Genomic DNA, 14,599 nt, shown 5'->3' on the forward strand with positions numbered 1-14,599 from the left:
TGAAATGGCAATCTAGGCATAAAGTTTGGAAGATAGAGTCAAAGAATTAACTACTAATGATGGAGATTTTGTGAGACCCACACAGAGTTGGGAGGCTTGCTGGTTGATAAAACTCCTGGCAATTCATAATGTTTCACCTATTCTAAGTCACACTTGAGCTAATATTATACCAGGTTGTCCCTGTGTTAGTTATCTATTGCTGCAGGCAAATCACCCTCAAAACATGGCTTAAAACAATAGTAATCTAATTTACTATCTGTTACAATTTCTCTGGGTCAGGAATTTGGAAGTTTCTGGCTTGAGTGTTTCTGGATTGAAATCTCTCATGAGTTTGTAGTCAGATGTGAGCTGAGGCTGTAATTATCTGAAGGCTTGACTGAGGCTAGAAAATTCACTTCCAGGTGACATAATCCCATAGATAATGAGTTGTTGCTGGAAAGTTGCTTCCTCACCACAGAACTGCTGGAGTAGTCTCATAACGTGGCTGATGGTATCTCCCAGGATGAGTGATCTGAGGGGGAAAGCGTTAAATGGAAGTTTCATTCTTTTTATGAACTACACTTGGAAGGGATATAGCATTACTTCTGCCATACTCTATTGGTCAGGGCAGTCACAAGCCCTGGTCCAGATTGAAGAAGAGGGGGAAAAAATCCTCACCCCTCTGTGGAAGGAGTGGGAGGAGTGTGAATTACCTGTACAGACAACATGTGGGATGAGATAAATATGTAACATAGATATCAGTGGAAAATATAGTCTACCACTGTCTCTAGAGATCATTCTAGATAGTCAAATCACGGTAAACATTTTACCAGTCACAATGGGTATCTAGACTATGGGAATAGGAATGTAATTTCAAGCCCAGTTTTAGGGAAGGGAAAGATTTTTAAAGTTTATATAGGTTATGCTGTTGTACATCAAGTACAATTTCTTCCCAGTTGGCACCTCCTATCCCATTATTGTTACAGTCAAAAAACCATAAGAGGAAGTAGATACATTCAGAGAAATCTAGTTTCTATCCTTGATCATTCTAACATGTTTCCTGCTTCTACAGTTTCAGTGGCAGGAATGGAAGCTGTTCCTGGGATCAGCAACATGGACTTTTGCTTGCCAAGGCCAATCTGGCTACACTCACTGCTGAGTGCCCAATCTGCCCACAGCAGAGATGGACACTGAGTCCCTGATATGGCACCATTCCCTGGGTAATCACCCAGCTCCCCAGTGGCAGGGTGAACACATTGGACCACTTCCCTTGTGGGAGAAGCAGAGCCTTGTTTTTATCGGGATAGATGTTAATTCTGAACATGAATGTGCTTTCTCTGTACATAATGCTTCTGCCAAAACTATCATCTGTGGACTTACAGAATGCCTTGTCCATCATCATGGCATTCCATACAGCATTGGTTTGATTGCGGGATTAAATTCACAGCAAATAAACTGTGGCAATGGGTCCACACTCTGGAATTCACTGGTCCTACCATATTGTCCATTTTGAGTAGCCGGCTTGAAGGAATGGTAGGATGACCTTTTGAAGACTTACCCAAGTACCAGCTAGCAGGCAATACCTTGCAGGGCTGGAGCAATATCCTTTAGGAAGCTATATATACTCTAAATCAGCACTCAGTATATGGTGCTCTCTCTCCCATAACTAGAATCCAAGGATCCAGGAATGAAGGGGTAGAAATGGGAATTGTACCACTCATTATTACCCTTAGTGATCCACTAGAAAAATTTCTGCTTCCCATCCTCATGACCTTATGCCGTGTTGGCTCAGAGGTCTTGGTTCCAAAGGAAGAAATGTATCCACCCAGCGACACAACAATGTTTCTACTGAACTGGAAGGTACCACTGCCCATCACTACTTTGGGCTCCTCTTGCTCTGAATCAGCAGGCAAAGAAGGGAGTTACTGTATGGATGGGGTGACTGATCCTGGCTACTAAGAAGGAAATTGGTATGCTACTATATTAAATAGAGATAATGAAGAACATGTCTGGAATATGAGAGACCCATTAGGCAGCTCTGAGTACCACCTTGTTTTGTCATTAAAGTCCATGTAAAACCACAACTCTATCAAGCAGGACTGCTAATGCCCCAGATCTTTCAGGAATGAAGGTTTGGGTTTCCCCACTAGGCACAGATGATGACCAACTGAGGTACTAGTTGAGGGAAAATGGAATATGGAATGAAGAGTGAAAGATGGTAGTTATAAATACCACGATGATCACAGAATCAGTTACAGAAGTGAAGACTATCATTTTAATGAATATTTCTTATTTTGTCATGAACAAATTTGTGTGTTTCAAAAATTTTTGTTTTCTTTCCTCTTTTGTCTCATTATCACCTAACATAAAATGTATTAATAATAGGTAATTTTAAATCATGGTGTTTATATTAGAGGAGATCAAAAAGAAGAGAGAAGGCTGGGTGTGGTGGCTCACACCTGTAATCTCAGCGCTTTGGGAGGCCAAGGCGGGTAGGTCACTTGAGGTCAGTAGTTTGAGACCAGCCTGGCCAATGTGATAAAACCCCGTCTCCACTAAAAACATAAAAAGTAGCCTGATGTGGTGCTGTGCACCTATAATCCCAGCTACTTGGGATGCTGAGGCAGGAGAATCCCTTGAACTCAGGATGCGGAGGTTGCAGTGAGGTGACATTGCACCACTGCACTGCAGCCTGGGCAAAGAAAAAGAAGAAGAAGAGGAAGAGGAAGAGGAGGAGGAGGAGAAGGATAGGAGGAGGAGGAGGGGAAGGGGAAGAGGAAGACAGGAGAAGGAGAAGGAGGAGAAGAAGAAACATCACCCAAGGACTCTGCATCCTCTTCTGGAGAAAGAGTCAGTGCATTTTTGGCTATAAGGAAGATAGGTGTATCATGTTAGGAGGAAGGAGGACTTTGTTCTTACCTTTCTTTGGAAAATAAACATGATTTAAGGAAACGTGTATGGGTGACTGGATGACAAGAATGGACTGTGAGGGTTAGCTTTGTGTGTCAATGCGACTAGGCTATAGTGTCCTCCTCATCAAAAATTATTATAGATGTTGCAGTGAATTTCTTTTCAGATATGATGAACATTTACTACCAACTGACTTTAAGTAAAGCAGACTAACCTTTATAATCTGAATGAGCCTGAAACAAAAAATTGAGAGGTTTTAAGAGCAGAACCAAGGTTTCCATGAAGAAGAAGAAACTCTCTGTGGACTGAAGCATCAACTACAGCCTGGGAGTTTCCAGCCCTCCCTTCCTGATGGTCTGCCCTATGGATTTCAGACTTACTGAGCCAGCTTCCAAAGTCTCATAAACCAATAAATCTCATATATATATATATAAGTTCTATTTAGCTGGTAGAACCCTGACTGATATATGTTTTCAGTGCTTTCCCCCCAGAGAGGGGGGAAAAAAGGTCTACTGCTCTGTAAAAAACTGAACATAATTATTATTGCTTTAAAATTCCTCATTTGATTCTTTATCATCTGACATCCCAGGTACTTACACTAATTATTTTTATTTATCTATGGAAACTCTGTAATTATGAACTGTGTTTTGAAACGCCAATAATATCTACTTAATTTCTCATTGAAATAAGGCTTTATATTTTGCTCTATTTAAAAACTGTCATTACTTTTATCGCTTCTGTACTTTCTATTAAAAATCACTATTCTGAGAAAAAACAGAGGAATGATAAAACATTAACTAATATAAATGAGTAGGTATTGAGAGGAAGAGATGGAGGTGGTCTCTCTTTTTCTCTCTCTCTCTACTGTATCATTAAATTTTATTTTGTTATTGCCATCAGCATATATATATGTATATATATGTGTGTATATATGTATATATGTGTATATATGTATATATGTGTATATATGTATATATAGTGTATATATGTATATATGTGTATATATGTATATATAGTGTATATATGTATATATAGTGTATATATGTATATATGTGTATGTATGTATATATGTGTATATATGTATATATGTGTATATATATGTGTATGTATATGTGTATATATATATATAATATGTTCTCTAATCTAACTGAAAAAAAGAAAACTCTTTGTAGCACAAACCTCCTTCTGAACGTTACAACCAATCTCTGTTCTCCTTGACAGCAAATACAAGGGCCACTTCGACTTCAGTTCTCTACTTCCTCATTTCACATTTTCACAACAACCCATTCTATATGGGTTCCTTTCCTGATTACTGCACCGGGACTACTCTTATTATGGACAACAGTGACATCTGTTGCCATGTTACCGCACTGCAGGTTCAGACATTTGGTGCTTGGCTAAGAATCCAATGGGGGGAAATCTACCATCTCTCAGGTAACAATGGAATCTTATGCCCCTAAGCATATATGACTCAGTTGACCAGTCCTTTCATCTTTAAATATATAATGTTCCTGGTGACATCACTCGTGTTTGGTTTTCCCTCCCACCTCAGTGACTTCTCTTTCTCAATTTCCTTGATTAACCCTTTTCTGACTTTTAAATATTGGTGTACCCAAGGGCTCAATTCTAGACTCCCTCACCTATTTGTGTCAATGTAGTCATCCTAGGTAATTTGTCCCTATAACTTGAAATCCCACCTGTCCATTGATGACCCCTCCCAAATCTCCATCATAATCCACAACCTCTTCTCAGAAGAAGTCCTGACTGGTATCTACCTCTCTCCTCTGCATTTCCACTTGAAAATCTAACTGAAGTATTTTATGTGGCATGACCGAAACAGAACTATCAATCTGATTCTTCCCAAGAAACTGATTGCCATGTTTTCCACATCACTTCCAATTTTAGAAAAAGTCACCACCCTCTATCTAATATCTTAAGTACCAAATATGAGTTATTCCTGATTCTTTTACTGTCATCCATCACCAAATCACATTGACTCTATGTCAGAAACATCGATCAAATCTGTGTGTTTCTTTTCTATGCACTGCTATCACGTGACTCCAATCCACCTCCATCTGGATGACTGTAATAGTCTCCTAATTCTTCTTTCTGCTTCCACTCTTGCTTTGTAGCAATCCATCTTCACAAACCTTTTTCATAGTGTAAGCATCATCATGCTCCTCCCCTGATTAACACCCTATAATAGCTTTCTATTGCACTAATAAAACAAACATTTAAAGCCTTTCTCTAGGAAAGCCTCATATTATCTGGTTCTTGCGTATTCTCTCATGTCATGTTTCTTCTCACTTATTATGATGTAACTACACTAGTAGTATTTTTATTTCTCAAACACACCAAGCTTACTCTTGTCTCACAGTCTTTGTACTAACCACTCCTCTGCCTGGAATATTTCTTCCCTTGAACTTCTGAAACCACCTTTGCAAAACTATGACTGAGATAGTGAAAGAGCTCTAATTTAACCAACTCCATCTTGCTTCTAACCTCCGAGCTGTCCTTGTTCATTTCTGGGTGTAGGCTGAACTGACTTTGGGAAAAACTTAGTTTGTAGTTTAAAACAAAGATGATAACAGCCCTTTCCCAAAGCAGACCTCCTTCTTCCCTGGGGACTAGATTGCCTTGTAGAACTAACATTAGCCACAAGATTAGAAATTATGGTTTAGGAGTCATGCGGCTGGAGGCTACAAGATTCTGACCCTCCCTAAACTGCTCCTAAGATCAGTGTTTGAGATATTTTGCAGACCCTGCACTTGATGGATCAGCTGGCACCACCCAGATGGATAAACTGGCTCATCTGATCTTGTGGCCTCCACCCAAGAACTGACTCACTGCAAGAAGACAGTTTCAATTCCCTGTGATTTCATCTCTGACCCAACCAATCAACACTCTTGGCTCCCCGGCTTCCCCCCACCCACCAAGTTCTTCTTAAAAACTCTGCTCTCTGAATGGTTGGGGAGGCTGATTTGAGTAATAATGAAACTCCAGTCTCCTGCATAGCTGGCTCTGCGTGACTTACTCTTTCTCTGTTGCAATTTCCCTGCCTTGATAAATTGACTCTGTCTAGGCAGCCGGCAAGGTGAACCCATTGTGTGGTTACACTTCACATTAGCAGTTCATGTAATTCTGATTTCAGCTCACATGTCACCTCCCCAAGATATTGTTTTCTGAGCCTCTAAGATAAAGTAGCCTCTCAGTCACTCTCCATTCTAGTCCATGAAACTGTACTTATTCTCTTGATAACCTTCATTGCTGCCTTCCGTCAATCACAAAATAACCCTTTTCCCTCAATCTTTACAATCACTGATCTGAGTGCCTTTGCATCTCTCACTCTCTGTCTCTTCATCTATTGAAACAGCCTCTGCATTCACCTGTTATTCTGTGAAAGGAGAGTAGATTTCCACCAAATGATGTCTGTGCCAGTTCTGGTAGAGCTTGGTAAGCATGAGTTAGAAATTTGGAAACCACTGGAGAATGAAGAGCAGGGGAATGTCATGATTTGCTATGTTTTTTAAATTTTTATATTGACTCTGAAGCCGAATAGCAACTTTCAAAAGAGTAAATATTTTCCATTTTAATTAAGTCCAATTTATACTTTTTTCTTCTATGGATTGTGCTTTTGGTGTCATGTCTATGAACTCCCTGCTTAGCCTTAAGTCTTCACTATTTCTTCTATGTTTTCTTCTAAAAAGTTAGTAGTTTTGCATTTAATATTTAAATCTGTAATCCATTTTGGATTAGTTTTTATAAAGGAGGTAAGACTAAGATTGAGGGGTTTTTGTTTGTTTTTATTTATTTATTTTCGAGACGGAGTTTCGCTCCTGTTGCTCAGGCTGGAGTGCTGTGGCACAACCTCGGCTCACTGCAAGCTCCGCCCTGCCGGGTTCACGCCATTTTCCTGCTTCAGCCTCCCGAGTAGCTGGGACTACAGGCGCCCACCACCACACCCAGCTAATTTTTTGTATTTTTAGTAGAGACAGGTTTCACCGTGTTAGCCAGGATGGTCTCGATCTCCTGACCTCGTGATCCACCCGCCTCGGCCTCCTGAAGTGCTGGGACTACAGGTGTGAGCCACCGCGCCCTGCCTAGAATCTCTTACATGTTCTCACTCCTAAGTGGGAGTTGAACAATGAGAACACATGGACACAGGGACGGGGAATATCACACACTAGGGTCTGTCGGGGGCTGGGGGGCTAGGGGAGGGATAGCATTAGGAGAAATACCTAATGCAGATGACAGGTTGATGGGTGCAGCAAACCACCATGGCACATGTATACCTATGAAACAAACCTGCACATTCTGCACGTGTACCCCAGAACTTAAAGTAAAAAAGAAAAGAAAAGAAATTATTCTTCAACTTCACATTCTTCTACTCACTCCAAAGAGTCTATTGTACTCCAAAGGGTCTATTAAGAATGCCCTTAACAAGCTCCCCATCCCCAGAGATATGTTCTTCATCTGGATTTTATATTCCACCAGCTGGGTCCTTGCTCTGGGAAGTTCTAGGTCCTGATCTCCTGGAGAGAGTCACTGTCATGTAATTTTCACAGGAGAAGTTAGCCCAAGGGACAGGAGGAGGAGTAAGAGAACTGAAACCAGTTGGGGAACAGGAAACAGAAACCAGAGCTCCTTCTGATTTTTAATGGCCCTAAGAACACACCAATATACTACTTGTTTTAATAGCAGTGGATTGTTGCGGGCCCATTTAGAAACTAAAGTACCTGACTGTGTTTCTCAACCTCAGTCTTTGTGGGATGCAGAGATTCAACCCTCTCAACCTAAAGGGCCAAGGAATCTGGGTGTCCAGGACCCTTCTCTCTCCAAGAGTCAAGGTAAAGAGAGGAGCAAGTACTGTAATGATGTCAGAGGCACTGGAACCAGAGCAACTCCATGTTGAATAGTAGCTGGGTAAAATTAGGCTGAGACCTACCGGGCTGCATTCCCAGACAGTGAAGGCATTCTAAGTCACAGGATGAGATAGGAGGTCAGCACAAAAAAACAGGTCATAAAGACCTTGCTGATAAAACAGGTTGCAGTAAAGAAGCCGGCCAAAAGCCACCAAAATCAAGATGGCCACGAGAGTGACCTCTGGTCATCCTCACTGCTACACCCCCACCAGCGCCATGACAGGTTACAGATGCCATGGCAACGTCAGGAAGTTACCCTATATGGTCTAAAAAGGGGAGGAATGAATAATCCACCCCTTGTTTAGCATATCATCAAGAAATAACCATAAAAATGGCCAACTAGCAGCCCTCAGGGCTACTTTGTCTATGGAATAGCCATGCTTTATTCCTTTACTTTCTTAGTAAACTTGTTTTCACTTTATTCTATGGAGTCACGCTGAATTCTTCCTTGTGCGAGATCGAGAACCCTCCCTTGGGGTCTGGATCAGGACCCCCTTCCAGTAACAGAAGAATTAGAGGGAAGCAATGAAAGGCAGAATGAAGACGAGAAGGATGGAGACCAAAACCACTGAGAGATTGAAGGGAGGCAGAGAAGTTGACAGGACAGAGCATCCACACCCAGGCACATTGCCAAGATTAACCCCATAATTTTTGGCTCCAGTGGAAGCTCATTTGTAGGTTTCTAGTGCAAAGAGGTGGTGGGCTTTCTGAAATATTAGGTTCTATCCAAGGGTATCAGAGTGGTATGGAGATAAATGGGAAGCAGAGACAGAAATAAGGTAGTCCACCTAAAAGCATTATTCCCAAGGCTTTGTGTCATTAAGGCTGTTTACAATTTTAAGTAGTTTATAATTTAAAATTATACCTAACAATGGCTTAAACCAAAGACAACATTTATGGTTTATTTGCTTTCCAAGAATTTTGCAAGTGAGTAGTACTAAATTACTTTCTGTCCAAATTATATCATTTAAAAAGTTTATTTTGATCTTTTCACTTTTTCATCACTATTTTGGCGTTTTTTTTTTTTTTTCCTGGAAATTGCCACCTCACGGCCCCAAGATAGCTGCCATAGCTCCTGGTCTCACAATACAGCATCTCATGCCAGGAAGATAGGGATGAAATGAAAAAATGCTGAAAATTTTAGATCTGAGGCGAGATATGTTCAGATTTATTTTATAAAAATTTATCTTTGGGTCCTAATAACCAGAAGCATTTTAGAAGATTCCCAAGGAAGGAAGGGTAAGAAGTATAGATGTGTCTAAGAGGCACAAGGAAACCAAAATACTGTGTGTGTGTGATGGTTGGGAGGGGGGAATTAAAATAAGGGAAATGGCAGAGGACACCATTATGCATAAAGGAGAAGGACCCAGATGTCAAGAGAAAAAAAGAGGCAAAGGACCCCACAGAGACTAATTGCCAAACACATTTGCAAGTCTTTTGAAGTCCAATTATTCTTCCTAAAACTGGGTTCCTGGATGCCTCTGCATGTTCCCCATAAACTCTCGTTATTAAAACATAAGCGGTTGGGTATGGTGGCTCACACCTGTAATCCCAGCACTTTGGGAGGTCGAGGTGGACGGATCACCAGGCTGGTCAGGAGTTCGAGACCAGCCTGGCCAACACGGCGAGACCCCATCTGTGCTAAAAATACAGAAATAAGCCGAGCATGTTGGCGCATGCCTATAATCCCAGCTACTCAGGAGGCTGAGGCAGGAGAATCACTTGAACCTGGGAAGTGGAGGTTGCGGTGAGCTGAGATCATGCCACTGTATTCCAACCTGGTTGACAGATCAAGACTCCATCTAAAAAAAAAAAAAAAAAAAAAAAAAAAAAAAAAAACCAAAACATAAGTAGGTTTTCTTTCTTGCTACGAAATGGCCCATGATTAACAAAAATGCCTAGAGGCAAGTAAACAGAATAAGAGTCTTAAAATGAACTTCCACTCCAACGGGGCAAAAATCATCTAAGGATCGTCTCAATCGGACATGGGTGAGACTCAAAGTATGATTCATCCTGAGGCAAATTCCTCTTCAGCTGTAAGCCTGTTAAATCAGACAATTACGTGCTTTCAAAAATATAGTGGTGGGACAACCTAGGATTGACATTCCCATATCAAAAAGGAGAAATACGAAGGAAGAAAGGGGAACCAGATCCTGAGGAAGTCCAAAACAATGTGGCAAATACATTTTAAGGCCTCGGTATAATGTTCTTTGACTCCATGTTCTGCTTTTTGGACACATTGGAGCTGGGGTTGGGCCACCACAGCTCTGGGCAGAACCACCATCATGGCTTTGCTGGGTGTAGCTGATGCAGCAGCTCTCAGGGGCTGAAGTCAGGTGCTGTAGCTCCCCAAGGGTGGTATTGCACACAGGTGGCTACACCATTCTGAGGTCTCAGGGGCAGCCTTACCCCCAGGGTTCCACTGGACATTGCCCTAGTGGAGGCACTCTGTGGTGGCCCCATCCCCGCTGCCGTACTGGGCATTCTCTTAATGCCATCATATTGGGGGAGGGACTCTCTGTGGAGAGACAGAGAGTCTCTGGAGACAGCCCTCTCCCTGAGTTGCATGCCTGCGACTCCAGGTAGCGCCTTCCTTCAGAATCTAAGGGGAGGCAGCCACAACCCCGCAGCTCATGCACTCTGTGCCCTGGTGGAGATGACACCACACAGATGTAGCCTTGGCTTACAGCCTGTGCCATCCAGAGAAGTGGCCTGAGCCGCAGTCTGGCGTGCTTGAGCCAAAGCTTGGAAGGCCAAGGAGTGCTATACTGGAATATGGGGAATACAATCTTGAAATTGTGTGCTGCCAAAACCTTGAAATTGTTTGCATTCTGTGCCTGTGATGGGCAGGGAAGATGTGAAGATCTGTGAGATGCCTTCAGAGTCATTCTTCCATTGTCTTGATGAATACTATCTGGCTTCTATCCATGCTAATCTCCGTATCAAATGTTCACTTACCCACACCATTGGTGTTCTCCCCTGAACATACTTTTGCACTTTTTACAGGCTGAGAATTTTCCAAATCTTTAGGTTCTACTTCCTTTTTGATTATAATTGCCATTTTTTTTTTTTTTTTTTTTTGAGATGGAGTCTTACTCTATCGCCCAGGCTGGGGTGTGCAGTGGTGCGATCTCGGCCCACTGCAACCTCTGCCTCCCAGGTTCAAGCAATTCTCTTGCCTCAGCCTCTGAGTAACTGGGATTACAGGTGTTCACCACCACACCCGGCTCATTTTTGTATTTTTAGTAGAGACAGAGTTTCACTATGTTGGCCAGGCTGGTCTCGATCTCCTGACCTTATGATCCACCTGCCTCGGTCTCCCAAAGTGCTGGGATTACAGGAGTGAGCCACCGTGCCTGGCCTATAATTGCCATTTTTTATGTAACTCTTTTCCTGCATTTTACTATAAGCAATCAAGAGAAGCCATGCCACACCCTCAATGCTTTGCTTAGATGTAACTTCCACCAAACATCTTATTCCATCACTCAGAAGTTCTACCTTCCACAAAGCACAAGGACACAGACACAATTCAGCCAAGTTCTTTGCCACTTTATAATGAGGCTGTCCTTTCCTACAGTTTCCAATAATATTTCTCATTTTCATCTGAGATCTCATCAGAATGACCTACTTCTACATTTCTACCAATACTCTGATCATTATTGCAATCTTCTTCTGAGCCTGTAGCAGAATCACCCTCAACGTTACATTCATGGAAATGTAGAGTTTTTTCTAGCACTCACATACAAACTCTTCTAGCTTCTCACATTACCCAGTTCCAAAGCCATTTCCACATTTTTAGGTATTTCTAATTATAATACCTCTACTTCTTGGTACAAATTAGTCTTTTAGCCCATTTGAGCTGCTATAACAAAATCTATTAGAGTAAGTTATGATCCACATAAATTTATTACTCACAGTACTGGAGGATAGAAAAACCAACATTAAGGCTGGGCACAGTGGCTCATGCCACCATAATCTCAGCAGTTTGGGATTGCTTGAGGCCAGGAGTTTGAGAACAGCCTGGGCAACATGGCAAAATCCCATCTTTACCAGAAAAAAAAAAAAATTAGCCGGGCATGGTGGCACACTCCTGTAATCCCAGCTGCTTGAGAGGCTGAGGCACGAGAATCCCTTGAACTCAGGAGGTGGAGGTTGCAGTGAGACGAGATTGCACTGCTGCACTCCAGCCTGGGTGACAAAGCAAGACTTTCTCTCAAAAAAAAAAAAAAAAAGGAAAGAATAAAAAAAGAAAAACCAAGGTTAGGGTGCCAACAGATTCCATGTCTGATGAGGGCCCATTACTCATAGACAGCGCCTTCCATATGTCCTCACGTGGTGGAAGACAGACAAGCTCCCTCAAGGCTTTCTTACAAAGGCACTAATCCTATTTATGAGGGTGCAACCATCATGCTCTAATCTCCTCCCTATGGTCCCGCCTTTTAATACCATAACCTGGGGGGTTAGGATTTCCCATACAAATCTGGGGAGGGGAGAAACAAACATTCAGACTGTAGCAGATGCAGCAATAGTAACTTTAGGAATGTGGAATTTATAAAGAGCACTCATTCTTCCCCATTCCCCACAGCCATCCAGTCTCCAAGGCTGGTCTACTCAGCCTGGACAATCTGTCTCTAAGCTACGCCTCTTCTTGATCACACTATTCCTGCCCTGGGTAGCTCTTCAAGAACCTTACCTTGATTTCTGGCAACATTCTCCATTCTAATATCTCTGTCTCCAATTAGAAACATTCTCAAAGGCATCCCTTTGCGGGACTACAGAACAATATTTTTCAGAAGCACACACCTGACAAGTCACTGTCCTGCTTAAATGGTTATTCATGTTATTATGAAGAAATTCCAAGTCCTTCTTGTAGCATTCAGGACCCTCCAACAGATGGCTTCTGCCACTTGCTACACACTCAGTGTTTATTGCTGTCTGCCTCACCATCTATGCTCCAATAACCACAGGTAACCTGCTATTTTTTGACCCTTTCCTGCATGCTTTCACTCTCCTCTGCCTGGAATGTATTTTTTTTTTCTTCTTTATCTGAGTCTTTAAGATTCATCCCGGATGTTATCTGCATTGCACTTGGAAGTGACCCTGGACCCTGTCAGTCTCAGTTAGTTGTTCCTTTTGGGAAATCTCATAATGAACCAGGCATCTGTCTATCACTATATACCCCCACTCTACTGTGACTGCTTAGGGAAATGGCAGAGGACACCATTGTGCACAAAGGGTGCATAAGACTATGCTTAGTCACAGTAGAGTGACGCTGTCACCTCTTTACCTGGGTAGTCGGCAGCTCCAGGGTAAAGCACATGTCTGTTTAAGCTCTATGTCTGCAGGAGCCAGCAAGGGAGCACATCTTCAGAGGCCTCATGCAATACCCACCACCCTTTATTATGCTGATAAGTAAATTCCATTTTAATCAGGTGGCAGGTAGCAATGTGCCACTGTCCTAGGAAATCAATCATGATTGGCCTAAGCCAATATGAGCAACTTGTCTTTTTTTTTTTTTTTTTTTTTTTTTTTGAGGTAAGGTATTGCTCGTTGCCCAGGCTCAAGGTCAGTGGCATCATCATGGCTCACTGCAGCCTCAACCTCCCTGACAAAGCAGTCCTCCGACTTCACCTCCTGAGTAGCTGGAACTACAGGTCCACACCACCATACCCAGCTAATCTTTTTTTGTTTTTAGAGATGGGGTCTCACTATGTTGCCCAGGCTGGTCTTGAACTCCTGAGCTCAAGCAATCCTCCTGTCTTGGCCTCCCCAAATTCTGGCATTACGGGCATGAGCCACTGTCCCTGACCTTTATTTTTATGTATTGGTATTTTTGTTATTTCTTGGCCATTGATTGGTCTAGAGATGGCATGCTTTGGCAATGAAAGACAAGGAGAGGTCCTGAAGAGACTCTGGACAAGGTTTCCCTCTGCAATAAAATGAAAGAGGCATGTGAATGAGTCACATTTTCTGCCTGTCTCATGATTCTGGCTCGGGAGGGCCTGTTGATGCAATGTCCAGAACAGTGGCAGCCATTCTGTGGTCACTTTCAAGAAGGCCCTAGAAGAAAACCAATATGATGATGGAGTGGAAGGGTGACATTAAACTCAATTTTTGTTCAAATTCCAGATCTATCCCCTTCCAAAACTTTTTTTAATAATAAATTTCTCCATGGCTTATGTGCTTCATTGGTTTACTCTACCTTATCACTGAAAACATCCAGTGAATCAGAGAGAAAATAGAAAATAGTTGACTCTTGTTTTGTGGCTCTCCACTGTTTTTCATGGTTCTATTCCTTGGGCTTGAGAGCAACATTCTGATGGTGTCTAAAACTCAGAAAGAGCCCATCTCCTTAGATCAGTAGTCCATAGAGCATCTCCCTAGGGGCAGAAGGTTAGGGGGTTAATCTCGGCAATGGTGTGAAGTGAAAAGTGTCTCTCATTTACCTTCCTTACCTCTCTCCATGCTCCTAGTTACTGCTTCTTTTTGTAACTCTGAGGTATGAAATACCTCAAAGCATATTTGATTTTGTCACAGATTTCTGGCACAGGACTCTTAAAACCCTTGGAATTTCCTGAGTGATAGGAGTATTATTTGTTATTCATAAACAGCCCCTTTTGATCATACCTGAGTTTATGCTAAGGAGATCATGGCCTTAGGATGGGACTGGTCACCAGAAAGACCAAGGGATTAGAGGGTTGGAGCTGTCAGCCCCACCTACTGATCTCCAGGAAGGGGAGGCAGGGACTGGAGATTGAGTTCCATAAAAACTCTTGAACAATGAGATT

At 42.2% G+C, this 14,599-nt stretch overlaps 1 long non-coding RNA gene across 1 annotated transcript; it reads right to left on the bottom strand.

Annotated features, from left to right (window-relative positions):
- Window positions 1-228: 228 nt before the first annotated feature.
- LOC107969796 (uncharacterized) lies at window positions 229-4,311 on the bottom strand. Its single transcript, XR_001711902.4, has 2 exons — window positions 4,069-4,311; window positions 229-511 (listed from the first exon to the last, which is right to left on the bottom strand). It is a non-coding gene; the product is annotated as an uncharacterized LOC107969796 (long non-coding RNA).
- Window positions 4,312-14,599: the final 10,288 nt, after the last annotated feature.

This window comes from Pan troglodytes, chromosome 20 (assembly GCF_028858775.2).
Source record: "Pan troglodytes isolate AG18354 chromosome 20, NHGRI_mPanTro3-v2.0_pri, whole genome shotgun sequence".
Lineage (NCBI taxonomy): Eukaryota > Metazoa > Chordata > Mammalia > Primates > Hominidae > Pan > Pan troglodytes.